The sequence below is a fragment of the Centropristis striata genome, chromosome 6 (assembly GCF_030273125.1).
Source record: "Centropristis striata isolate RG_2023a ecotype Rhode Island chromosome 6, C.striata_1.0, whole genome shotgun sequence".
NCBI lineage: Eukaryota > Metazoa > Chordata > Actinopteri > Perciformes > Serranidae > Centropristis > Centropristis striata.
The window spans coordinates 3186982-3214354 of record NC_081522.1 but is presented as its reverse complement, the minus strand read 5'-3'; the positions used below and the strand labels follow the sequence as shown (position 1 = coordinate 3214354).

At 37.3% G+C, this 27373-nt stretch overlaps 1 protein-coding gene across 2 annotated transcripts in view; it reads left to right on the top strand.

The window, feature by feature from the left end:
- Positions 1-27373, top strand: part of nrn1la (neuritin 1-like a) — a 123627-nt gene that overhangs the window by 41052 nt on the left and 55202 nt on the right. Inside the window, exon 1 of one of the 2 annotated variants that reach the window (XM_059334388.1) lies at positions 12178-12291. The exons of the other annotated variant lie outside the window; for it this stretch is intronic. The gene's annotated coding sequence lies outside the window, so the exon portion shown is untranslated. Of the gene's footprint in view, positions 1-12177; positions 12292-27373 lie in introns of those variants that run through there. 2 annotated transcript variants of the gene reach the window in all.

Genomic DNA, 27373 nt, shown 5'->3' with positions numbered 1-27373 from the left:
CTGATTATCAGGCTATGTGAGGTGCTTAGACAATAAAATTTGATTTCCAAAAGTACTTCTTGACAATAAAAAAAGGCATTTTTCTTTTCATAAGGTACACACACCATCCAGCACATACACATTGAACATTGATATTCGCTGGAAACTATTAAAATATTATTGGAAAATCGAACCTTGTAGCGCACTTTAAAACTCCTAAAGATAGGTAGGCTAAATAGACTTCCAGATGAGATGAGTCAGGGTGTAAATCCAGAGTGAATTGTGTTACTGACCAGGTGTACACAATGGGGCGGAGCAATGACACAATGATATTTTGAAAAATGAATTAAAAATTCTTCGAAATCGAGGATGCACACCTTCGTGCCATTGTAACGGCTATGTGCGGTCAGGGAATGAAGGATGAGTCGACTGCACTGTTTTCTGTGTTTATTTTCCTCCTGCAGAAGATATAATAACATTTTTCACATGTTCTGCTTCCTCCTCTGCATCACCGCTGCCCTCACGAACACAAACAGGGACTCTCGCAGAGTTTAAAGACTTCACAAAACATTTTATCACAATTAATTTATAATCTCAAAGCCATAAAAGAACATACAAGGAGCAAACAATGCCACCTGGTGGCGAAACAAGCACAGAGAGTGGGTGAGCTAGCTAAACAAAATTAACAAAATCCATAACTTAACAAAGAAAACACATACCTGCAGAAGACATAATAACATTTTTCACATGTTCTGCTTCCTCCTCTGCATCACCGCTGCCTAAACATGCAAACATACACTGTTAACGCCAGGAGAGGGGGGACAGCTTACACTACTACACAGAACCAAATCACGCCAAAAATGTGAAACTAAAAACATCCATAAAACTTATATTTGTGGTTAAAACAACACAAACCAAAGTGATAACATAAAGTATACAATAAAGAACAATATACACAGAAGAGTTATACTTAAATGACTACATTTTCAAAGAAAAATAACACAAGATTACAGTGACATTTTCCCACACAACTTACCCTCACGAACACAAACAGGGACTGTGGGGGCAGAGGGGAGGGGCTACAGAAGCCCAGGAGGTACACAACAGACGGAGTGCAGGGAGGTCAAATGTATAAAATAATGGTAAACGAAAATAACTCATTAAGATAAAATTCATAAACACTCAAAATAATCATGAAATGATAATTAAAATGTACAAATACAAATTGGAAATAATAAATGCATTTTTAACTCTGTTACACCATGCGCAAGCCACATACGAAATCTTAGGTCAGTCTGGCTAATGGTCAGCGAGATATGCCCGAGACCGCTATTTGCTTTTATAGATAGATACTAAGGTAAAGTACAAATACCTCAAATCGTACTTAAATACAGTACGTGAGTAAATGTACTGAGCCATGAGGCTGTATTTAATAATGACAAAGCTTTAATCTAAACAGTAACATCAGCATGCTAACGCAGGGTGCAAACTGTAGCAGCTCTGCGTTAGCATGCTGACACAGAGCTGCTAGCTGTCACACACTGAGGGTGAGACTCACACTTTTCATATGCACTCTCACCCCAAGTCCTTTTCTCTCACACAGTGAAAAACAGATGTACAGTATAACCTCCTGACAACTTGCAGCATGTGAAGAGAAAATACTGACAGCGCGGTTAGACATGACATGACAGAGACGCACCACGTGACAGCAGCAATGTCTTTGTGCTGTTAGCGGCTGGTACTTGAGGAGGCCTAAATATGATGAGGAAAGGCATACATTTCAGAAACTTTTCAAATATGTGACGCCATTTAAGAAGTCCTAATACGATTCCATAATAGATTTAGCCTGGATATACCCATACTGCCTTGCGCACTCGAATTTAATTTCAAACCTCCAGGCGGTCTGGAAACCAGGAAGCTTTCTTAGCCCTGTTTTAGGGATCCAATCACAGAGCGGGGAGGGACGGCAAGACGATGACGCGTACTACTCGGCACTTGGAAGCTTGTAGTTTTACTTAGTCTTACTGATCCAACATGGCTGCTGCAGACGCGAAACTCTCTTTAGCTGTAGATGGTGTTTTAAATAGTTTAGAGCGAAAGTTGAAAGGCGAAAGGTCTCTCGGCGGCTCCGCTGTCCCCCGGCTCGTAGCGAGATCACCGGTAGCGCCGGTGATTAGCGCCGCTAGCGGAGACCCGCAGCAGCTCGTCTATTGCCCATAAAATCAGTGGATGTGTGTGGCTGAATGACATGAGGGGGAATAAAGCGTGAAAATAATAATCTTGCAGAAAGCGAGAACTGGAGAAGCAAAGCAGCAACAACACTCTCTCACAGACACACACACAACAAACATCCATTTCTGTTGCTCTACATACGTCATCTGGTATAACTGATCTGATTGGCTAAGAGCTACCTACAGACGCTTTGATAGACATTCTAAGCGCCCAATAAACGGCTCTGGAGGATCGTAAACCACACCTCCTCTACGGAGAAATGAATGGCTGGTTGCCAGACTAGATCTCATTTGAGAATAGTCTGGTGTTAGCCAGGCTAATACATTTCAGAAACTTTTCGAATATGTGACGCCATTTAAGAAGTCCTAATACAAATCCATAATAGATTGAGAAGTGCAGTGGATTTCTGCTCTCAATGACCCTGACTATGACCACATACAATCTAAGTAGTTTAATTGTTAATTTAAAAGTCAATTAATAACAATAATGTATAAGGTGCTTTACAAAGTACACAAAATACCATAAAATATAGGTGCAAATAAAACAAAGCAATATTATAAAGTAGGGCCAGGACTTTACGCGTTAATTAAGATTAATTAATTACACAAAAATGAATGCGTAAAAAAAATGGACGCATTTTAATCACACTTATTTTTGCACCGCGGAACGTTTCTCACTGGATGAGTTTCAGGCGGACCGATTAAACTGGAGCACCAACTAGCGTTGATGAGTTCAGACAACAACAAACCACGCGCTTTGGTTGGCCCCGTGGATGATGGGACATTTTGTTACGAAAAACCAATGGATGGAAGCGTCGATAAGAGCATGGTTGTGTTGCTATGCAACAAGGAATTTGCATATCACCACAGCAAATCGAGCCTCAAGTATCACCTCAATGCTAAACATATAGCAGCTAGCGTACACTTGATGGCAAAAATTGCACTGGTCTGTTGGACTGGAACAAAAATAAACAATATTTTTGTTGCTTAAGGCTACGTTTACATGAGGACGGTCTGAACAGAAGACGCAAAAGTGGCGTCGCGTCTTCACTTTTTATTCCGCGTTTAGACGAGCATTTTCGGGAGGAAATCGGTGACGACATACAGTGACGCAAAAGTGTGTGAAATTCGATTGTATGCAGCCAGGCGGCATCACTTAAAGCGATAAGAGCATCTTTGGGCATGCAGAAGTTTTCACGCCACACATTTTCATCAGCTACTCCTTCCACAAAGTTCTCCACCATCACTAGATCTCCCAGGTCTCGTTCAAAGCCGTCTGGCTCGCCTCCGACCAATTGCTGCATCCAGAATGTGATGGAGGTAATTCCAGATCCTTCTCTGTTCACTAATACTATCTGTACATATCCTGTACATTTGGTGGAAAGACTCCTGTAAGTTTATTAGAGCTGCCAGAGCAGCTTGAAGGTCCCACCATGGAAATAATCCCACGTTTGTTTATTTCCTGTACTGGAGCATGTATGTGACGTAAACACATACGTGACGTGAGCAGATCAGATCAGAGTTTTGTGTCTTGTCAGTGTAGACGACACGCTACGGAGGAGCGGATTTAACTTTTCCACTTTGGAAGGTGGTTTCAGATTTTTGCATTTTTAAGCCCCCAAAACGCCGTAACCGTCTAAACGAAAGGCACTTCCGATAAAATATTTTGTCGTTTTTACCCGTGAGCGTCCTCGTGTAAACGGGGCCTAAGCTTATGTATTCAGTCATTATTCAATGGTATACTAAAAATCCATTTAAAAAAAAAAAGACTTCTCACTGTTTTCAGGTCAAATATTTATGTGCGATTAAAATGTGATTCATTTTGATTAATTCATTACAAAGCCTCTAATTAATTAGATTCATTTTTTTAATTGAGTCCCGGCCCTATTATAAAGACATCATACACAGAAAATGTGATTAAAACAGGAATTTGAATAAATGGTCAAATATAGAGAGATGAAACAAAATGTAAAAAAGAAACAACATAAAAATCTATATTAATGGCTGAGATGCCGTCTTTGTATGTTTGCAGGCTCTCTCTTAGTTTTTATCTATAAATCTGTTCTTGGGCTTCTCCCCTCATACCTGTGTCTATACGCTCTAACAATATTGTACAGATGCTGGTGCCAAGAGTGAGAACTGAGTTAGGTAAGAATGCTTTTAGTTATGCCGCCACTTTATCGTTGAATAATTTGCAAAAGGACTTGAAACTGTCTGAACTGATCATCATCGGTGAAGGACAAAGATATCGCTTGTATTTATCTGTTTATGATAACTCTGTCTAATGTTGAAACTTGTCTCTTTTTTATGCTGCTTCTAGGCCAGGTCTCTCTTGAAAAATAGATTTTTAAAAATCTCAACAAGGCTTTTACCTGGTTAAATAAAGGGGATATATATAAAAAAGTATTATATACATTATGCCTGTTTATGTGGGACAAATAATGTTGCATCACATTGAGCTTGTCCTCCCTTTTCACTCATAAAGAAATGTAATCAATATATGTTTTCCTTCAGAGCTTTGCAGACGTTTTCAATGGAGTCGTGTTCAGAATGACCATGATTATAAAAAACATGTTTTGAACATTGAACTCCTCGATGTTATTTTATAAATATCACCTCATGTGATTTAGTTTTACGATCAACAGGAAGTCTCTTTTTGTCCTTTCAAAATAAAAACGTCCGTTATCAAATCAGGCTTTAGCAAAAATACATTAAAACCGTTATATTTTTTCATATCTAAAAAATGTATTAAATGTATTATTTTTCTGACATTTCCATAGAGTCATATTTAGAATGACAGTCCATGGCAATAGAGATGAAAATCCATTGCAACACACAGAAAATGTGCTCAATTCAAAATCTTTTCTTCACAATAACATTTAAAACCTGCACTGGACTGAAATGCACAACTCATTGCACACATGTTCTCCAATTCACTGCCACTTTAACATGTCTACTAGTTTTTTAGTTTGGTCTTGGTTGTTTGTTTGTTTGTATTTTTATTTTATACTATTTATTTATTTTTAACTTTATTCTATTTCATTTTTATTATTCTATTGTTATTACCTTAATCTGTTTTACTCTGTACTTGTGCTGCTGCAACACCTGAATTCCCCCCATGGAGATCAATAAAGGAATATCTTATCTTATCTTATCTTATCTTATCTTATCTTATCTTATCTTATCTTATCTTAGGTTTACTAAAACTTTCAGTTGGGTCCTGTTCAGGACAAGGTTTTAATAGTTTTGGATTTTTCATTCATTTTAGTTTTCATTTCGTCGTGAATTTTTGTTTTCAAATTCAGTAAGTTTTAGTTTTAGAACGAAGAAGCTGATGAGACCTTTGGTTGGCCCCGTGGATGATGGGACATTTAGTTACTAAAAACCAACGGATGGAAGCGTCGATAAGAGCATGGTTGTGTTGCTATGCAACAAGGAATTCGCATATCACCGCAGCACATCCAGCCTCAAGTATCACCTCAATGCTAAACATATAGCAGCTAGCGTCTAAATATGCTATTGCTACACTTGATGGCAAAAATTGCACTGGTCTGTTGGACTTGAACAAAAATAAACAATATTTTTGTTGCTTAAGCTTATGTATTCAGTCATTATTCAATGGTATACTAAAAATCCATGTGAAAAAAATTACTTCTCGCTGTTCTCAGGTCAAATATTTATATGCGATTAAAATGCGATTAATTTCGATTAATTAATTACAAAGCCTCTAATTAATTAGATTAATTTTTTTAATCGAGTCCTGGCCCTATTAAAAAGTATTAAACCAAAAAAAAAAAATCTCTCTAGCTAACAACATCACTGCTAAACCCAAGATGCAAAAAGGATAAATGATGTAGACTCACTATGAAAATAGTCAGTCATTCATTATCACCCTGGACAGGTTGCCAGAGAGAGACAGAATATCAGGCTCTCATTCACACCTATGGGCAGTTTAGAGCAGCTATTCTCAACCTTGGGGTCGGGACCCCAATTGGGGTCGCGAGATGATTTCTGGGGGTCGCCAAATCATTTTGGAAGTCAGCTCTGTCTCCACTGTGTTAAAGTGTTCATGTGTTAATGTGTTTTAGTCTTTTTGGTCATTTTTTTGGTGATTCTGTCTTTTTTGGTCATTTTGTGTCCTTTCTTAGTCATTTTGTGTCTTTTTTAGTCATTTTGTGTATTTTTTTGGTCATTTTGTGTCTTTTTTGGTCATTTTGTGTCTTTTTCTGTCATTTTGTGTCTTTTTAGTCATTTTGTGTCTTTTTGTGATCATTTAATGTCTTTTGTTGGTGATTCTGTGTCTTTTTTTGGTCATTTTGTGTCTTTTTCGGTGATTCTGTGTCTTTTTTTGGTCATTTTGTGTCTTGTTTTTGTGATTCTTTGTCTTTTTTTGGTCATTTTGTGTCCTTTCTTAGTCATTTTGTGTCTTTTTTAGTCATTTTGTGTCTTTTTTTGGTCATTTTGTTTCTTTTCTGCGTCATTTTGTATCTTTTTTGGTCATCTTGTGTCTTTTTTGGTCATTTTGTGTATTTTTTTGGTCATTTTGTATCTTTTTAGTCAATTTGTGTCTTTTTGTGATCATTTTCTGTCTTTTTTGGGTGATCTGAACTTTGCGTGTGAGATTGTGTTCAGTGAGCGGGGGTCACGGACAACATGCATGTTAAATTGGGGGTCGCGACTCATAAAGGTTGTGAACTACTGGTTTAGAGTAACCAATTAAACCTAATTGCATGTTTTTTGGACTGTGGGAAGAAGCCGGAGTACCCGGAGAGAACCCACGCAGGCCCAAGTTGAACCGGTGACCCTCTTGCTGTGAGGCAACATTGCTAACCAGTACACCACTGTGTAGCCCCCCACTATGAAATAAATAACTAAAATTAGTACCGCCTTTCTTAACAGTGTTACTAAAACCTTTCAGAAGTTCTTCACAGTTAAACATCTTTTCTCTGCTCTACATCAGCCATGTCAAAATTGCTCACCTGGAGTTAGCAGAGTTAATATAAATAACACATTCATTTTAACAGGAGGAAAAGGAGTCCTGTGTGGGAGGAACTTCAGTGCTTCAGACTGAGGCTTCAAACGCCTGAAAAATTAAGTTTATGACACTCTCTATCTCTACTGTGCTATCTTTTCATGTTAACAGGCATTAAACTGGCCCACAGAGGCTTCCTTTTCACAGGTTGCACACGACTCCAAGTCAGTTACCCAAAGCCTCTTACCAAAGAAGGACCTGCTGATTTGACACCTTTTTTTCATTCGCTCCTCTCCTCTCTTTCTTTCTTTTTTTGTACCTTCTTCGCTTTTTTCCAGCCCATTCTGGGCTATTGTCCCCCTCGCTCTTTAGTGATAAAAGCCACTCAGAAAGCACACACACACACATCCTTGTACTTCCACTGGCAGCGGGATTATCGTGATCAACAAGACCAACTTAAATGTGTATTATTTATTTTATTTTATTTATGTAACTACAATGTGAGTGATACGGGCTAGCATTAACGGGCTAGCATTAGCTAGCGTTAGCCTACAACAAAGGCTAACACCAACATCTTACATTCAGTGTCAATAAGAGTGTATTTAATGTCAATAGCATTCAAGATGAGCAGCAGAAATGTGTGGTACATGTTGTGTTGTGTTGTGTTGAGGTAAAAAGTGGCCGCTGGGAAAGTCTCGGGCCACGGCCTCTCAAATGGACGCTCACTCTGCGTGTCTCCATTACAAAAAATGGCCCCAGAGGGATTTACGAGAGACTCCGGAGGTGAAGTATGGTTTTCGATGGTCGCATAATCGCTTAGTGACAGTTTCGACCATGACATCACATACGTGACAGATTAAACACAGGAGACGCAACTGTGGCCACCATCGCTAACTGTGCACAATGTCCATCACTCATCATAAACAAACCAGCATGGCTAATTGTGCACAGTGTCTCCGTTGATCATAAACGAACGAGCATGCTTATTGTACACAAAGTGTCTGCCTCTCATCGTGAATTAACCGGCATCGCTAACTGTGCACAGAGTGTCAGGTGTTTGGTGTAAACAAACAGAGATCACTAAGTGAACACCTCCTGCAGCAGCACATACACACTGTACTGCTACAGAGCTAACTGTTAGCCTGTTAGCACATACACACTGTACTGCTACAGAGCTAACTGTTAGCCTATTAGCACATACACACTGTACTGCTACAGAGCTAACTGTTAGCCTATCAGCATATACACACTGTACTGCTACAGAGCTAACTGTTAGCCTATTAGCACATACACACTGTACTGCTACAGAGCTAACTGTTAGCCTATTAGCACATACACACTGTACTGCTGCAGAGCTAGCTGTTAGCCTATTAGCACATACACACTGTACTGCTACAGAGCTAACTGTTAGCCTATTAGCACTGTGCTACTGTGCACCTCGTTCTGCACTATGAATGCCCAAGGCGAAGGGCTGGCACAGATCTTTCCAGCAATATAGTGGGGATTTGCGGGACCACACTATGAAAGGGCCTTATGTTTATTGTTGCTTTTACAAATGGCGCATGTTGTTGTGGCGACGAGTGGTACGTCACATCCTGCTTAGGATTCTATCCAATCAGCAACCAGGCTTTTTTCAGGGGAGAAAAACGGCCCTGCTCTTCTACAGGACCAAAAAACGTCTGGTGAAACGACCGCTCAGGACGGCTCATATTCAAATTAGGGGCGTTTCGGCGAGTGAGACCCGCCTCATTCCGGGTATTCGACTGCAGTGGAAACACGGCTAATGTAGGCTCACAGAGCCAGGAGCAACATCTGTAGAGAGACTATGTAGTCCACCATTGTTGTTAACAAGAGCAGAGATGTACACAGACAGATACAGTGACATAGTGACGTGGCTTTCGAGTCTGCAGAAAGGCAAACAGGTTATGAGACGGTCTGCGAGTTGAACCAACACCAGCACCAACCCAGCAAAAGGTTTGCTTTGGTCAAAAAGGGTTAATTGTAACCTGATCCTTAGAACCAAGTCTTGACCCACAAACACGTCTTTGAAGGAGTGAGGACCGGGCAAAATGTCCTCACTATTGATGAAAAACGTATTATGGTCTTCACTGTGAAGTGAAATCACTGGAAGTACAAGTATTACACACACACACACACACACACACACACAAACAGAGGTGTTAATGGAAAGCTACTGTAGAGTCAGTCACCCTGACCTGGACCGGTCTAATTATAACGTATTGTTGTTCACTTCTGTTCTTATAAACACACGGGAACCCAGAGTACACACACACACACACACACACACACATGAGCAAACACACATACACGAAAACATTCTTCATAGTCTCAACAGGAAATTATTTCAGAGTGACACACACAAACACTTGCATTAAAATGCATAGAGGTATGTACTGTATACATGCATGTGTGCAATTATACACTTATTTGCCCTTTCTTACTTTTTTTAATGAATTACATGAGAAGACACTCACGCATGAGCAAACACGAAAACAGTCTCCATAGTCTCAACGGGATGTTGTTTCTCACGCAACGAGGCCTGCCACCCTGAGTACCATCATTAGTTCTACATATAGAGGAGACACGTCATAAGCCAAAGTTTCCAGGGAGGAAGTTACCATAGCATCATATATCAACACTCGCTACTGCATGTTGCATGGTGTGTGTGTGTGTGTGTGTGTGGAGGAGGCGGGTGGTCACAGGGAGCCATGTGCATCATTCAGGGATGGATTGACACCTGAAGAAAAATAGCTGCAGGTCTAATCAATTTGAATGTGTTCCCCTGAGATACTGCTTCGTGTGTGTTTGTGTGCGTGTGTTTGTGTGTCTGAGTGTGTGTGTGTGTTTGTCAGGTGAGGTGAGCAGCAGGCATCAGCAGCATTTCAGTCCAGTCAGCAGTGATCTTGCCAGCCTCTGCACGACCAAACTCATGAATAGATCAGTACGTTTTGTGTGTGTGTGTGTGTGTGTGGGCACGTGTGTGTATGCTGCTGTGGGTGTTTGTGTATATGGCCGTATCTGGATGCCATTTGCATTCTATGTTCCCTAAGACTTCACAATACTGTGAGTCCATGTCATGTATTGGATGTTTCAGCGTGTAACATGGCAGCAGCCTGTGCTGAACACTTTGCGCAGCGGGGCATCACTGTGTTCTCGCTGCACCACACACAGTACACCGCTTTGAAAGTGGAGCAGAGGGGAAAAGAAGAACTTTGATGTTTTTTCACTGCACGCAAAAATGTAAACAACACCTGAGCTTAACTGTGGCACAAACACTGCCAGAGGTGGTAGAAAGGCAAAGGTTCACAAAAAGAGTTTGACATCAACTAGCTTACTTTTAGTTCCCAAAGCCGGTTTTTCATGAGCAGTTTCACAAATGACAAACTGGAGGTGAAATGGTCCCTGCTAATATTGTGCACCTATTTAATAATATATGCATTTTTTTCTTTGGATTTTTATATCAAAATCCAATCATGCTTGCTTCCTGTTTTACAGAATATGAACTGATTTGTGCCACTGAGATCCAAACTCGCCCATTTTTTAGCAATCTAATCAAATCAAAGGGTTTGATTTGCTGCTCAAATATTCTGTTTCACTGGAAAATATGTCACAGCACAGAAGCTAAAGGGGCTTAAACTTTACTTTACTTTAAACTGGGACTTGTTAGAAAAATTGCATGAGGAAACCTTGAAAATTGAATAATCTGTCACCAACAGAAAAAACCTCACCATTTTTCTGTGCAGATCGTTGATGGGGAATGAAGAGCTGGAGACGTCCAAGTTCTCAGTTTAACATAGTTTTATTACAATACGTCTAAAAATGTGCACTTTACAGAGATTCTCCAGGTTCAAAAACTCATGTCCCTGAATACAAACAGACGGGTTTCAGTTCGTGAAGTCTGAACCACGACTCTCTCCCTGAACCCATTAAAATACTAACATTTGTTTACAAAACATGCTGGTCGATTTCCTCCAGGAAGTCCCGCCTTCTTGATCCGCTGATTCGCCAGTTTTAATCAATACAAAACGACACGTCATGCCACCTGGTTGCTTGCTGCCGGAACAAGGCCATCCTGACCTGGCTTCTTCTCCAGAACATTCAACAAAAACCTCCTGTCTTGTTATGTCTTACAAAGATATCATGTCTTACAGAGCCAAAGGATTTTCACTGTCTCACATTGATTCTAAAAGTCTAAAAAATATGAAACAGACAATGAAATATATGTTATAACATTAACACACAAACATAATCATTGTATCAAAATCATATTGCCTGATAAATATAAATGCATAGAGAGAGATATTACACCCAAGGTTTGACCTTTGATAGTGACCTGGGTCACACACAGAGACAGAGAACAGAGAAGCAGAAATCAAGCATAAAATCATTTACCAATATAGAAAATAATCAATTATTTTAACAGACTTAAAAAGTGCTTTCTATCAACAGAGCTGTGTTATAGACGGATGGATGGATGGATGGATGGATGGATGGATGGGTAGGTAGGTGGATGGACGGATGGACAGACAGACAGACAGATAGATAGATACTTTATTAATCCCATAAGGGAATTTTTTGTGTTGCAGCAGCATATAAACAGCAATAGTGTTACACAGCACTGATACAGGACTCAAATGCAGCACTCGGGAGGCAGAAACAGGAGGTAACTAGTCTTTAATCACAGGCAAAGGTTCGGTACACGGGAGTTCAGTCAGGCAAGGCGGGCAAACAATCCAAAGGGATATAAAGTCCAAAAACAGGCAAGGGTCAAAACCAAAAAGCACACTAGGAAAACGCTGGAGAGTAGAACACATGGTACACTGACAATCTGGCACTGGGGAATGGGACACAAAGGGTTTAAATACTGAGAGTCAATGAGGAGAAGACACAGGTGTGTGATTAGGGGGCGGGGCCACCACCAGGTGTGAAGCTGGAGCCTGGAGTAGGCAGAGGAGGGGCAGACTGTGACATTCACACTGTATTTTAACTTAATGACAGTTTATTTGAACGTTTTGTTCAGTAAATGTCTTGTTCAGCGTTTGGTTGGACTAACAGACACTCCAAGGAGTCGCTGCTCAGTTTTCTGAGGTAAGAAAGATACATTTTGTTTTTGTTTTTTTGCTAGCTAAAACTAACATCCCAGTTAATGCTCCAGCTAATGCTAACATGAATTAGCAGCAGCTTCTCTCAGTCAGGTTGAGGTGTAGAGAGGCTGTAGTCAGTGATCAGATCCCTCTCCTCCTCCACAGTCCAGATATGGTCTGCTCCCCGTATCGGAAACAAGATGGCGACGAGTGTAACGATGAACTCGAGTCTTCCAACCAAGGTTATTATAGTTAACGAAAACTAACGAAATAACGAAAACTAGAATTGAAAAAACATTTTCGTTAACTGAAATAAAAATAAAAACTAGAGTTTTTAAAAAAACGATAACTAACTGAAACTGTTATTGCGTGGTTACAAAACTAACTAAAATTATAGTGAAATTGTCCTTAGTTTTCGTTTTTGTCAACTTTTTTCATTCATAATTCAGTGTTTCTATTTGAACATGCAACACATGGTAAATATGTTTACTGAGACTGGGATGTTTACACTAGAACCAAAATTCAAAACACTCGGAACTGTAAGAGTTAATAACCTTATTGGGGCTGAGATGATAAACCAAAGGAAATAAAGGCAAAATGTATTATGACCACTTTGAATCTCACACCCAACACATAGCCCATTACAAAAAAACTAAAACTAACACTAAAACTAATAAAAACTAAACTAAAACTAAGCATTTTCAAAAAATTAAAACTAAATTAAAACTAGAAAACTCACTCTAAAAACTAACTAAAACTAACTGAATTTGAAGACAAAAATTCACAACGAAATGAAAACTAAAACTAATGAAAAATCCAAAACTATTATAACCTTGCATCCAACGGGCCACAAACCAATGGGTGACGCCACGGTGACTACGTCCATTATTTATTTACAGTCTATGATTAGGCCCGAAGCATTGAAGTACTAGGATTGGCCGGGGGTCCATGTTCCCATGAGGTACTAGAACATGATTTGTTCAGATCCTATCCCCTGACCAATGGGCCCCTAACCTTGAGTGACTGACAATAGTTACTCAGGGTCAATGTGCCTAACCTTAACCAAACAATCGCTACACAGTCAAGTAAAGGGGCTGGATCCATAATCGGTGATATTTACCTTCAAACAAGTTCCAGTTTGGTACAAACAGTCCTGGGCTTTCAGAGACACAGCTGCACAGGCCTTTGTGTCCCAGTGTAGCCATGTGTATTTATGTTTTGTCAGGAAACACCATTCAGGTTGAAGTGACAAGCGTGGGAGATGGGAGTTGGCATTCTGCACCGTGGGGCAGCTCCGGGGATTTTAAGCTAACTAGATGACATCGAACTTAATGAAACTTTATTTTTTTCATTATTTCTTTGAAAATTAGTAGACGGCACAATACAATTAGAATTTTAGTATACCATGAAGGCCAGTAATCAAGATTTTCAAATGCCTAGATTATCACACTGTATTCAAAATATGGAGAGTGAAGCATTGTTCACTGATTTCAGTGTTGCCTCAGTGGCTGATTGTGATGCCTGTTGAGGAGCAGCACAGTAACAGAGGCATGAAGTCATCATGTGTGGGATCAATTAACTGGCATCAGACATTTCAGAATCAGATTTTCAGCTTGACTGATAAATTGTTCTGCTTAGTCTGGTGTGAAATGCAACATGTTGCTGCTTGTTTGATTTGTTTCCATTGAAAGCAATCATACAATTTAGAGTTGGCTTCTGTCTTTCCAGGCCTAAAGCTTTACTTTGATCACTAGCTTGATTTGATGTATAAGCCAATTAAATTGACCTACAAGCTCATTTTCAAAAACAAATGATTGGTGTAAATCCTTGACATTCTAGTTAATCTTTTTTTTTTTTTTGCTCACCTTGCTACAGTGATGTAGACGTGTACTGCAGGTGTTTTAAGTCCACCATGATATCACACTTTTGACGACACCCTATGACCAGTGTTGCCAAGTTAGCAACTTTGTCCATATATTTAGAGACTTTTCAGACCCCTCTTGCGACTATTTTTCCAAAAAGTGACTAGCGACAAATCTAACAACCTTTTATGGTATTATTGGAGACTGTTGGAGACTCTTACTTACTCTCTTAACGAGCAGCGGGTGGTGCCATGGGCCCCTCTGCAGCACTCACAAGCGGCCCAGTCCTCCCGCAGCAGTCCCTCCCAGCTGCAGCCAGAGCAGGGGATGTTAACCCCTCAGCGTGGGGTTAATGCAGGACAAACAGTCAACATAGGGAACACAGTTGTAAGGTAGTTAACACCCTTTGCTGCTAAAGAATGTGATTTAAGGAATGCATGGTTCACTTATATTTTTCTACTTTCATTATAATTGAGTCAACATTCCACAGCGGGTAAAACTGAATACATTTAACATCACCGTTTAATTTATTTAAGGCCTTAAATCACATATTTGAGCAAAGCATGCACTGCCATCATTCTGTATGCTGACATGTCAAGGTGAATCTTAAATCAAGAGCAAGTCGGATCCAACACTTTTTATGTTTTCATAAAGATAGATAAAAATGTGCTCTCAGAGACTCCTTTTAATAAGTGCAGATGAATTTCAAAGTGCCGGTGGAATATGCAAGGGGAAAAGGTGAGCTGTCTGGCATCTTTGAGACAACAAATCAAAGACATTAAAAAAGAAGAAAAAAGAGGAGTCTCTTTGAGTTTCCCAAACAATCTGAGTGAATGTGAACACCTCACAAGGGTCAACAAATGTGTCACATCTTTCAAAACAACATAAATCACATAACACTGCATATTGCTACTTAAATTTGATTGATATAGTTTTGTTTCTTGAAGATGCATGTCACATTGACTGCTGAGCTTTTTCTTTTAACAATACAAACACACAAAAATATACTTTTCCCTGTTTTTCCTTTTGCCAGAAACTTAGAATTTAAGAAAAAAATGTGTTTGGTGCAGTTCAAGAAATAGAAAAGCAGACATAATGTTTTCTTTTAAGGATGTTTCAGCATAGTTGTGTAGTAATAGTTGCATGTTTAATGGCAAAGGTTGTTTTTTTATTTTTCTTACTGTCAACAAATATCAAATCCTTAAACCAACAATATATTAATCCTACAAACCAGCATTATGTATCCAAAGCCACATACAGTCATGGATAAAAATATTACACCATCCTTTTTCTTCAATTTCCTGTTCTTTTTAATGCCTGGTACAACTAAAAGTACATTTGTTTGGGCAAATATAATGATAACAACAGAAAATAGCCCATAAGAGTTTAAATTAAGAGCTGATTTCTTGCCATTTTCCATGTTTTAAAAAATAATAATTACTAAAATCGTTATAAGGCATTAAGATGAACAATAAATTGAAGAAAACAAGGGCTGTCTAATCATTTCTCCATGATTGTATATCTCTTTCCTCTGAGCCATTAAGCTCGATTGTTGCCAAAAACTATTAAAAACATACGAACTGGATAACATGTTTCTTCATTACCTCTGACATGATGCTGTAGATTAATCTGAGATGATTCTTTATATAACCTCCTGCTACTGTAAATACTCTCTACTGTAGCATACTAGTGTTTATTCATCCATGGCTAAAAATAGTTCCCAGCAACAGAGTCTTTGGAAAACATAAGCTGCTGCTGGATCCTTTTTTAGATAAATTACTGCCAAGACGTGAGCAGCACGTATACGTTCTATTTGCAATCACCCCTGGACGCGTTTAGTGAAGCATTTTCTGCAAATACAGCTGTTTAATTACAAAAAAAATCTGCTACATGTGTGTTTTTAACTTTTTTACCACATGTTAATAATCAGTCAATCACACAATTACCCTAAAAATTCTGTCTAAATGACAGTTTTTGCTGATATTTACATTTAAATTTATAGTAGAAATTACAGAAAAACTGTCAAATTACATCAGAAATAGGGTGTAAAATTGAAAATTGTATATCACCGTAGTAGACACTTTTAATTACTGTAAATCAAAGAATAGCACAAAACTTTTACTTTTACTGTCATTAACTGTAGGAAACACACACTTTTGCTGTAAAAATATAACATTTTCATGTAAAATTAATGGAGAACTACCATGATGTGTGAATGAATGACACAATTACCCTAAAAATTCAGTCTAAATGACAGTTTTTGCTGATATTTACATTTAAATTTATAGTAGAAACGACAGAAAAACTGTCAAATTACCTCAGAAATAGGGCGTAAAATTTAAAATTATATACCACCATAGTCAGACACTTAATTACCGTAAATCAAACAATAGAACAAAACTTTAACTTTTACTGTCATAAACTGTAAGAAACACAACGTTTTGCCATAAAAATATAACATTTTCATATAAAATTAGTGAAGAAATACAATGATGTCAAAATGACACAATTATCCTAAAAATAACGGGTTTATTCAGTCTAAATAACAGATATTTACATTTAAATTTACAGTAGAAAACCCACTCACTGTCATTTTTACGGTGAAGTTCTGGCAACCACAGCTGCCGGTATTTTACCGTAAATTAAACAGATTATTTTTACAGTGTGACTGACAACAGAAATGTACTGAAATTACTGATTTACTGAATCGTTTCCGTGTCGGCTTCACAAAAAGAAATCAACAATGTTTATATTAATTTATTTTATTTCTACGCCCACTGTTGTGAGTGAGGGGAATCTGAATGTAGTGAAACAGCAAAACAATTTTCGGTAACACTTTCTATGAAGACTACATCTATAGTGCATTATGAGCGCATTCATAGTGAATTATAATGCTCATTATAATCAATCATAATGCATTATGACTGCACTCATAAACACATATAAAGCTTCATGATGCACTATATCAACAGTTATAAATATAGCTTATAATGACTTATAAATCCAAGTGTCTTATGAGTGCTCTTGACTGGTTATAAACTACAGTCTGACTGATGAGGCTTATAATACATTACAACTACTCATACCCCTCTATACACACACCTCAACAATCAATTGTTATAAGGACTCATAGGATGCCATAAGTATAAATAATGACTTATGATGCAGCATAGCTTCTTTTAAATGCATGAAAATGTGTTACACTTTGCTTAACGCCAACAATGAAACATCATGATTAGCTATACTGCATTATAGATGCGTCTATATGAACCTCACTTTACTTAAAGCATACATTGATCATTTATTTATACTTATGGCATCCTATGAGTCCTTATAACAATTGATTGTTGAGGTGTGTGTATAGAGGGGTATGAGTAGTTGTAATGTATTATAAGCCTCATCAGTCAGCCTGTAGTTTATAACCAGTCAAGAGCACTCATAAGACACTTGGATTTATAAGTCATTATAAGCTATATTTATAACTGTTGATATAGTGCATTATGAAGCTTTATATGTGTTTATGAATGCAGTCATAATGCATTATGATTGATTATAATGAGCATTATAATTCACTATGAATGCGCTCATAATGCACTATAGATGTAGTCTTCATAGAAAGTGTTACCCAATTTTCACTAACTGTCAATCCCTACTGGACACCTTTTTTCTCAAAAAAAAAAGCCAAAAATGTCCCTTTAGACCCAAAGACTGATTGAAAACATCCTTTGCTCCAATGATAGAATTTTATTGGTTGTCATTTTTTATTGGAGCTGCACCCCAAATGAGTTCAGAGGATCCACCCAGGCAGAGAGAGCTGGTGGATCCAGAAGGACGGCCAGGTGGTGAGTCAACCACGGCCCCCAGATAGATAAAGCTGCACTCAATCAGGGAAATTAGTTTCTATATTCACTTCCAATGCAACATGTAGGGAGAGGAATAAGGCCTCGTTCAGACGCGTTCAGCCAAAATCAGATTTTTAGCCCATCCAGATTGGAACTGGATGGCTCTTTTGAAGTCTGAACAGTCACAAATCACATGAAATCCGATTTTTGCAGACCGGATCGAAACCACCTTCGGGAGGTAGTTTCTGGGGGTCGCCATATCATTTTGGAAGTCAGCTCTATCTCCACTGTGTTAAAGTGTTCATGTGTTCTAGTATTTTTGGTCATTTAATGTCTTTTTTTGGTCATTTTGTGTATTTTTGGTAATTTTGTGTCCTTTTTTTGGTCATTTTGTGTCTTTTTTGGTCATTTTGTTTCTTTTCTAGTGAATTTGTGTCTTTTTGGTCATTTTGTTTCCTTTTTTTGGTCATTTTGTGTCTCTTTTGGTCATTTTGTTTCTTTTTTGGGTCATTTTATATCTTTTTTTGGTCAATTTGTGTATTTTTTGGGTCATTTTGTGTCTTTTTTTGGTCATTTTGTTTCTTTTCTGGTGAATTTGTGTATTTTTTGGTCATTTTGTTTCGTTTTTTTGGTCATTTTGTGTCTTTTTTGGTCATTTTGTTTCTTTTTTTGGGTCATTTTGTGTCTTTTTTTGGTCAATTTGTGTCTTTTTTGGTCAATTTGTGTCTTTTTGGTCATTTTTTGTCATTTGGGGGTCAATTTGAGTCCTTTTTTCTTAATTCTATGTATTTTTTTGATAATTTTGTGTCATTTTGTGGTCAATTTGATTCTTTTTTGTTCATTTTGTGTCTTTTTTGGTCATTTTGTTTCTTTTCTGGTGAATTTGTGTCTTTTTGGTCATTTTGTTTCCTTTTTTTGGTCATTTTGTGTCTTTTTTGGTCATTTTGTTTCTTTTTTTCGGCCATTTTGTTTCTTTTTTGGGTCATTTTGTGTCTTTTTTTGGTCAATTTGTGTCTTTTTGTGGTCATTTTTTGTCATTTGGGGGTCAATTTGAGTCCTTTTTTGCTTAATTTTATGTAATTTTTTGATCATTTTGTGTCATTTTGTGGTCAATTTGATTCTTTTTTGGGTAATTTTGCTACTGCTAAATGCCCAAAAATATCTTATAAAAAAAAAAAAAGATTCTCCACTAAAGTACACATACCTCTTTTCCAGTAACTAAAATTCCAATAATCAATAAGCCTCACATTTTACAAACAAGCGCATTTTGAATTATAATATCGAAAAAAGGCTACTCTCTACCTACCTGTGCTTGATTCTCCGTTTTATCAGAAGATGAAGTGATGTGAAGGAATAAAAAGGGGAGAACAGATTGAATATAACTTCAGTTTACTTGTTCTTATAAATAAAATAAAATATAGTGATGTAGCGTTTGGTCATGCTGCTCTGATGCTTCATGTAGAAAATAGCTCACTACTTGAAATACTGCAATAGAAATGTTGCCATGATGAAAATGAAGTGTTGCATTTATTTTCCCCAAAGTATATGGAACTTTAATTTACTGTCCCTTCCTTAGCAGCGCCAGATTTGTTGCCCACTTTGCCTTGTTGGTACTATTTACTCTTCAGTGAGAAACTGTTGCAAAAATCTACAGTGCCCAGCTGTTTCACTACATAATTTTCTCCTTTTCGAAAGATGAAACTATATTTGTGACCCATTTTTAAAGATTTACATCTTCAGTAGGAATGAATGGGCTGCAGAAGACTGAGTAGGGAAGTTGTATAGTATCGAGAGACGGACTGAGACGAACAGTCTATTAGTCTTTTCATGGAATTTGTTGACAATAAGAAAAAATATTGGATTACACCTGTCCTATACTTTAACATTTGTCATATAGATATTGTACCTCTGTGTACTGGGTGCAGTGAGAGAAACATTTCCTGACATCAATAGTCCTAAACAATTCTGCCAAACAAATACTATTTATCAGTGCAATTCATCAACCCCTTCAGAAAAAATGCTTTTCTACACTTCTTCATCCCTTTTTATCCCCTTTATCTCCCTCCGATCGCAATTTTGTTTCTTTTCTGGTGAATTTGTGTCTTTTTTGGTCATTTTGTGTCTTTTTTTTGTTCATTTTGTGTCTTTTTTGGTCATTTTGTGTCTTTTTTTTGTTCATTTTGTGTCTTTTTTTGTTCATTTTGTGTCTTTTTTGGTCAGTTTGTTTCTTTTCTGGTGAATTTGTGAATTTTTTGGTCATTTTGTTTCCTTTTTTTGGTCATTTTGTGTCTTTTTTGGCCAGTTTGTTTCTTTTTTTTGGGTCATTTTGTTTCTTTTTTGGGTCATTTTGTGTCTTTTTTTGGTCAATTTGTGTCTTTTTTGGTCAATTTGTGTCTTTTTGTGGTCATTTTTTGTCATTTGGGGGTCAATTTGAGTCCTTTTTTGCTTAATTTTATGTAATTTTTTGATCATTTTGTGGTCAATTTGATTCTTTTTTGGGTAATTTTGCTACTGCTAAATGCCCAAAAATATCTTATAAAAAAAAAGAAAAGATCCATTTTTAAAGATTTACATCTTCAGTAGGAATGAATGTGCTGCAGGAGACTGAGTAGGGAAGTTGTATAGTATCAAGAGACGGACTGAGACGAACAGTCTATTAGTCTTTTCATGGAATTTGTTGACAATAAGAAAAAATATTGGATTACACCTGTCCTATACTTTAACATTTGTCATATAGATATTGTACCTCTGTGTACTGGGTGCAGTGAGAGAAACATTTCCTGACATCAATAGTCCTAAACAATTCTGCCAAACAAATACTATTTATCAGTGTAATTCATCAACCCCTTCAGAAAAAATGCTTTTCTACACTTCTTCATCCCTTTTTATCCCCTTTATCTCCCTCCGATCGCAATTTTGTTTCTTTTCTGGTGAATTTGTGTCTTTTTTGGTCATTTTGTTTCCTTTTTTTGGTCATTTTGTGTCTTTTTTTTGTTCATTTTGTGTCTTTTTTGGTCAGTTTGTTTCTTTTCTGGTGAATTTGTGTCTTTTTTGGTCAGTTTGTTTCTTTTCTGGTGAATTTGTGTCTTTTTTGGTCAGTTTGTTTCTGTTTTTTGGGCCATTTTGTTTCTTTTTTGGGTCATTTTGTGTCTTTTTTTGGTCAATTTGTGTCTTTTTTGGTCAATTTGTGTCTTTTTGTGGTCATTTTTTGTCATTTGGGGGTCAATTTTGTCATTTGGGGGTCAAAAAAGTCCTTTTTTGCTTAATTTTATGTAATTTTTTAATCATTTTGTGTCATTTTGTGGTCAATTTGATTTTTTTTGGGTAATTTTGCTACTGCTAAATGCCCCAAAATATCTTATAAAAAAAAAGAAAAGATTCATTTTTTAAGATTTACATCTTCAGTAGGAATGAATGTGCTGCAGGAGACTGAGTAGGGAAGTTGTATAGTATCAAGAGACGGACTGAGACGAACAGTCTATTAGTCTTTTCATGGAATTTGTTGACAATAAGAAAAAATATTGGATTACACCTGTCCTATACTTTAACATTTGTCATATAGATATTGTACCTCTGTGTACTGGGTGCAGTGAGAGAAACATTTCCTGACATCAATAGTCCTAAACAATTCTGCCAAACAAATACTATTTATCAGTGCAATTCATCAACCCCTTCAGAAAAAATGCTTTTCTACACTTCTTCATCCCTTTTTATCCCCTTTATCTCCCTCCGATCGCAATTTTGTTTCTTTTCTGGTGAATTTGTGTCTTTTTTGGTCATTTTGTGTCTTTTTTTTGTTCATTTTGTGTCTTTTTTTGTTCATTTTGTGTCTTTTTTTTGTTCATTTTGTGTCTTTTTTTGTTCATTTTGTGTCTTTTTTGGTCAGTTTGTTTCCTTTTTTTGGGTCATTTTGTGTCTTTTTTTGGTCAATTTGTGTCTTTTTTGGTCAATTTGTGTCTTTTTGTGGTCATTTTTTGGTCATTTGGGGGTCAATTTGAGTCCTTTTTTGCTTAATTTTATGTAATTTTTTGATCATTTTGTGGTCAATTTGATTCTTTTTTGGGTAATTTTGCTACTGCTAAATGCCCAAAAATATCTTATAAAAAAAAAGAAAAGATTCATTTTTAAAGGTTTACATCTTCAGTAGGAATGAATGGGCTGCAGGAGACTGAGTAGGGAAGTTGTATAGTATCAAGAGACGGACTGAGACGAACAGTCTATTAGTCTTTTCATGGAATTTGTTGACAATAAGAAAAAATATTGGATTACACCTGTCCTATACTTTAACATTTGTCATATAGATATTGTTCCTCTGTGTACTGGCTGCAGTGAGAGAAACATTTCCTGACATCAATAGTCCTAAACAATTCTGCCAAACAAATACTATTTATCAGTGCAATTCATCAACCCCTTCAGAAAAAATGCTTTTCTACACTTCTTCATCCCTTTTTATCCCCTTTATCTCCCTCCGATCGCAATCAAGACTGCAAAGCCAGGATATTTCTCTCGCTGTCCATATCAATCAGTCACTCCACCTCTCTGCTCTTACTGCTCTCGCTCTCTCCCTGGGCTCAGTCTTAGTTCAGATATCAAATATTAATCAAGGCAGGTTGAGAAGCAGTTGATCAGCTGTCCCTTCATTGATCTGCCTGCTCCCCACAGCGCTGATGTGTCCCAGCAGCTGGAGTTATACTTCTAATAAGTATTTGTAGTTTCAAGTGTTTTTTCTCTCTCTCTCTCTCTCTTCTTTGTCTCTGTATTTTCTACTTATGCGGTTTCTTTTCCTCTGAGCATCTCTGTCTTTGTTAACCCATGTCCTCGTGCCATAAAGCAACACTTTGAAACGTGATATTTTTAATTCAATAACTCAAACCAGCAGCTCAGTCATTCAAATTCAGTAAGTGAGCACAAATCTGCTCAAACCTTTTCCAGATTCTTGCCACTGACTAATGGGGAAAGTGGGGAAACACACACTTTTGCTGTTAAAATATAACATTTTCATGTAAAATTAATGGAGAACTACCATGATGTGTGAATGAATGACACAATTACCCTACAAATTCAGTCTAAATGACAGTTTTTGCTGATATTTACATTTAAATTTATAGTAGAAATTACAGAAAAACTGTCAAATTACCTCAGAAATAGGGCGTAAAATTTAAAATTATATATACCATAGTCAGACACTTAATTACCGTAAATCAAACAATAGTACAAAACTTTAACTTTGTCTCTGTATTTTCTACTTATGCGGTTTCTTTTCCTCTGAGCATCTCTGTCTTTGTTAACCCATGTCCTCGTGCCATAAAGCAACACTTTGAAACGTGATATTTTCAATTCAATAACTCAAACCAGCAGCTCAGTCATTCAAATTCAGTCAGTGAGCACAAATCTGCTCAAACCTTTTCCAGATTCTTGCCACTGACTAATGGGGAAAGTCCAGCAACAGTGTTAATAATTCTCTATAGACCCAAATTATTTAGATTCTGAGTTAACTATGTTTCGGCCTTATTCAATGATTTATTCCTGACCTGCTCATCGTAAAGGGAAAAGAAGCCCTCTTCAGCATGCAGTATGCAGAAATCAGAGTCAGACTGAATGCACATCACTTCATTATTTGGTAACAAATGCATTTCAATGCATTTAGACTGTATATAAATAATGGACGTAGTCACCGTGATCTTGTTTTCTGAAACGACTGAGAGAAGCTGCTGCTAATTCATGTTAGCATTAGCTGGAGCATTAACTGGGATGTTAGTTTTGGCTAGCAAAAAAACAAAAACAAAATGTACGTTACCTGAAAAAATAAACAGCGACTCCTTGGAGTGTCTGTTAGTCCAACCAAACGCTGAACAAGACATTTTAATGTTCAAATAAAGTGTCATTAAGAGAACATATATGTGAAAGGTCAAACTTTATAGACACGTTGCCGTGGATACGCATTGCTTTTCTTCCCTCTGATGACGGCTCGCCTTGTTAGTGACCTGTCAATCAAAGGTAGCCACGCCCCAAATCATACGATTCTTTAGCTTCTATTTTCTTCTAAATTTGACCATTATTTACACTATTAACATCAAATTGTCTTGAAGAAGATTTTTTTTACTAGCGGTTGAGACCATAGTGTTTCTGAGGTAATAAATCCAGTGAGAAGTTTTCTCATTTTGTATTGAAATTGAAAAATGTCTCCTGAGTTTTTCCAGGTTGCAATAAATCTGGTTATGGGTTTGATTTCGGTCCCTAAAATCCCCCAAAAGTTTCTATGCTGGAAGTTGCACTTTTTAATGGCCCAAGGAACTATCAGAGAAGATCCTTGCGTACATCGCTGTATTGCTTTACAGTCAGGCAAGCCACCGCTTTTGATTGAAATATCTCTATTCTATTCTCTCTATAAACTATTGGATTACTACAATTCAGTACAGGAATTTATACTCCCCACAGAATTATTCCCTGACATTAGTAATCCCTGTCTGAACTAGAGGGACCTTGAGTTCCTGAGTTAAATAAAATATACAGATAGTTTACAGGCTTCTCACATACATATTACTTATATGGAAGAAACTAGACGAACGTATACACTCTATACCAGCTATTCTCAACCTTGGGGTCGGGACCCCAATTGGGGTCGCGAGATGATTTCTGGGGTCGCCAAATCATTTTGGAAGTCAGCTCTGTCTCCACTGTGTTAAAGTGTTCATGTGTTAATGTGTTTTAGTCTTTTTGGTCACTTAATGTCTTTTTTTTTTGGGTCATTTTGTGTGTGTTTTTGTCATTTTGTGTGTTATTTGGTCATTTTGTGTCTTTTTTGTGTCTTTTTTGGTCATTTTGTGTCTTTTTTGGATCATTTTGTGGTCATTTTGTGTCTTTTTTTAGTCATTTTGTGTCTTTTTGGTAATATTGTTTCTTTTCGGGTCATTTTGTGTCTTTTTTTGGTCATTTTGTGTCTTTTTTGGTCATTTTGTTTCTTTTTGGGTCATTTTGTGTCTTTTTTGGTCATTTTGTGTCTTTTTTTGGTCATTTTGTGTGTTATTTGGTCATTTTGTGTCTTTTTTGTGTCTTTTTTGATCATTTTGTGGTCAATTTGTGTCTTTTTTGGTCATTTTGTGTCTTTTTTGATCATTTTGTGATCCATTTGTGACTTTTTTGGTCATTTTGTGTCTTTTTTTGATCATTTTGTGGTCATTTTGTGTCTTTTTTTTGGTCATTTTGTGTCTTTTCTGGTCATTTTGTGTCTTATTTTTTTATCATTTTGTGGTCAATTTGTGTATTTCTTGGTCATTTTGTTTCTTTTTTGGGTGATCTGAACTGTGCGTGTGAGATTGTGTTCAGTGAGCGGGGGTCGCAGACAACATGCATGTTAAATTGGGGATCATGACTCAAAAAGGTTGAGAACTACTGCTCTATACAGTCTAGTCCATTCTGTGGATACAGTGTTCTCCACTCTGGAGATTGTTATTGGTGTGGTACCAGGGTATTAAAACAGTGAGCGTTGAGAAATAAACCCTGTCAAACCCCCTGGTGACCTCAGCTTGAGGTGAAAAATGCTCAATCATGCTTTGCAAACAGATTATTAGTCTACAAGCCAAAACAGGAGCATCAACTTTCTGCCAATTTAACAGAAGTGCCTCCCTGCCTTGATTTCCCAACTGCACCAAAGTACTCATTTCACTTTGAAAGGTGGCTAGTCGAGATAATCATAAGCCGTTTTCTCATATGAACTTTGGACAATGACCGGAGAATCAGGTCCGGACATTGTCACACAACAGGAGATTGTCCATGTCAGACATGAAAATGTCAATAGCTGTCCTTTTTTAATTTCTATGCTTAGGTTTTTATAGTCATTTTCTATCTCCTTTTTGTAGCAGAGTGGTTCCTAAAGCAAGTTAGAGAGTTACAAGGGATTTTACAACTGTAAATGCAATTTATTGAAATTTAACCCTCTATGGTACGGTGTTGCCCTGAGACAACATACCCATTTTTGGCCTGTTAAATTTCTACAATGCATGTTTTTGAGTGATGCGATACTTTAAAAAAAGAGGGAAGAGTATAGGGAACCAATAGCAATGCTTTAATTTGTCACATGACCTCCAGGAGGCCATATTGAAACCCTATTTTGCAGACTTTTCCAAAGGAAACAGCTTTGCCATTTTGCATCACAAAAAATCACTCAAAACGTCATTTCCTGGCCCTTTACAATCTGGAAACAAATATATTCCTACTGATAGGTGAGTAATCCTTCATTTTTGATAGTTTTTATACACTTATACTGTTCAAGACATTCATTTCAATGGGTCGTTGGTTCAATGGTATAATGTTTCCTGTTGAAATTAATTTAAAAAACGTCCTTTTTCACTTGTGCACTGTTATGGTATGGTTGCCTATGGACAACAAACCCAAAAACTTCCAAGAAAAAAAAAGAATTATAACATTTCTTCAGATTATTTTTATTTAGTCTATTTTAAGACAAAAAAAACACTCCAAATTTTTTTTCCTAACTGGCATCATAATGTGTACCATAGAGGGTTAAGTGACAAGTCACAAGTCAAAACAGCGCTAAATTTGGCTGAATCATAAAAGGTATAAGTGGTTAAATGAAGAGCCATTTGGGAGCTGAAAGAGCCGACTCTTCTTAGTTAGCTGAGCCAAATGATCTGGATCACTAAAAAAGAGCCCAAATTCCCATCACTAAATTGCTCGGTGTGTACGGGCCAAAGTTCAACTGAGATAAACTTCCGGGCTCCCTTGTGACAACGTGCTGTGTAGCCAATAGGAACGAGGGAGACTACCAGCTAAAGGAAGTAAAAATCGACCTCTCCCCAGCAGACCTGTAAACTGCTCCCAAGCCAAAAGTAGACCTGGGATGTTGTGGAAATTCTTCAAATGCACTCTAGACCAGTAGTTCTCAACCTTTTTGAGTCGTGCATGTTGTCCGCGACCCCCGCTCACGGAACAGAATCTCACATGCACAGTTCGGATCACCCAAAAAAGAAACAAAATGACCAAAAAAGACACAAAATGACCAGACAAGACACAAAATGACCAAAAAAAGACACAAATTGACCACAAAATTATAAAAAAAAAAGACACAAAATGATCAAAAAAAGACACAAAATGGCCTAAAAAGACACAAAATTACCAAAAAAAGACACAAAATGACCAAAAAAGACACAAAATGACCAAAAAAAGACACAAAATGACAAAAACACACACAAAAAAAAACACAAAATGACAAAAAAAAGACATTAAGTGACCAAAAAAAAACACATTGACACATGAACACTTCCAAAATGATTTGGCGACCCCCAGAAATCATCTCGCGACCCCAACTGGGGTCCCAACCCCAAGGTTGAGAATAGCTGCTCTAGACCTCTGGATCTCATGCACC